Source organism: Silene latifolia, unplaced genomic scaffold, assembly GCF_048544455.1.
Source record: "Silene latifolia isolate original U9 population unplaced genomic scaffold, ASM4854445v1 scaffold_20.1, whole genome shotgun sequence".
Classification (NCBI taxonomy): Eukaryota; Viridiplantae; Streptophyta; class Magnoliopsida; order Caryophyllales; family Caryophyllaceae; genus Silene; species Silene latifolia.
Window position 1 is genome coordinate 1,789,635 of NW_027413163.1, and position 1,198 is coordinate 1,790,832.

General features: G+C 37.2%; 1 long non-coding RNA gene across 1 annotated transcript; it reads left to right on the forward strand.

Moving 5' to 3' along the window:
• The first annotated feature begins 403 nt into the window (after window positions 1-403).
• Window positions 404-901, forward strand: LOC141638521 (uncharacterized). Its single transcript, XR_012542102.1, has 3 exons — window positions 404-503; window positions 609-725; window positions 820-901. It is a non-coding gene; the product is annotated as an uncharacterized LOC141638521 (long non-coding RNA).
• Window positions 902-1,198: the final 297 nt, after the last annotated feature.

Genomic DNA, 1,198 nt, shown 5'->3' on the forward strand with positions numbered 1-1,198 from the left:
AGAAGGAGGGATGGTTCAATAACTTTCGGGTATATATATTTTTAAATAATTTTCGTAAATGTATTCTAATTAATTAGTGATTTGTGTTTTCTAACGATTTTTTTTACGTCTAGCAAAACTTTCATTGGCCTAAGGAACAAGAGCGTGCCGTTTGGGAGAGATACAATTACATCGGCAAAAAGAGGCTAAGAGATAACATGTATAAGGTTTCTAAAAGGAAGAAACCCTCTCAGTTTATGGAAGGTATTTAGTTACTTTTGGTGGTTGTATTTAATTAGTTAAATTATCGTCATTTGTTATCTATTTAATTAAATACTAATATTTGGCAAAATTTTTTTATAGGAACCGCATATAAAGAACTGATGGAGAAGAGAGATACCCCCGAAGTTAAGGAGATGTCGGCTCGAGCAGCGATCAATAAAAGGGGAGGGAAGAAGGATGCCCACATTGATGCTACGCATTACGGAGGTTCTCAATCATTCTATGACCGAGCAATGTCAAATGTACGTCGTATATTTAAATTTATATATAAGTTAGATTATGTTTGAGATTATATTTAACTATTAATTAGTCTTTATAATTTAACCTTTGTTTTTCATTTTCGGAAGGCGGCCAAGAATAAGGGTAAGATGCCTACGGTTCCGGAGCTTTTCTATGAGACGCATACGAAAGAAGGAACTAAGGGGAAAAGGGTGTGGAATTCGAAGAAGAACGCCAATTTATATGTAAGTATATAATACAATTCCTTTCAAATGTTTTGATTACATATATATTGTTATACAAATATAACATATAATCATTAACGCTTTAATTTTTTAGGCTAAATTTCGACTTCGGAAAGAGAGGAATCCCGACATCTCCGATAATGAGCTTTGGCTTGATTTAGTGGATGGCTTCAATAGGGGGGGGGGGGGTATATGGAACCGGAACGGCAAGAGAACTCTTCTACGACCGACCTACTTTGGGAACCCCTCAAAGCCAAACATATATGCCGAGTATCGTGTCTCAACTTCAAACTACACTTGAGACCGAAAGAGAAGAAAGGAAGGCGGAAAAGGAAGCAAGGGAAGCAAGGGAGGCCGCAAGGGATGAAGAGTTGAAGAGAATGAAAGAGCAAATGGATTTTATGACCACTTATTTCTCGTCTTGCAACCCGGGATGGCGTCCAAAAAATCAAGACCCTAAAGATCCTTCCGGA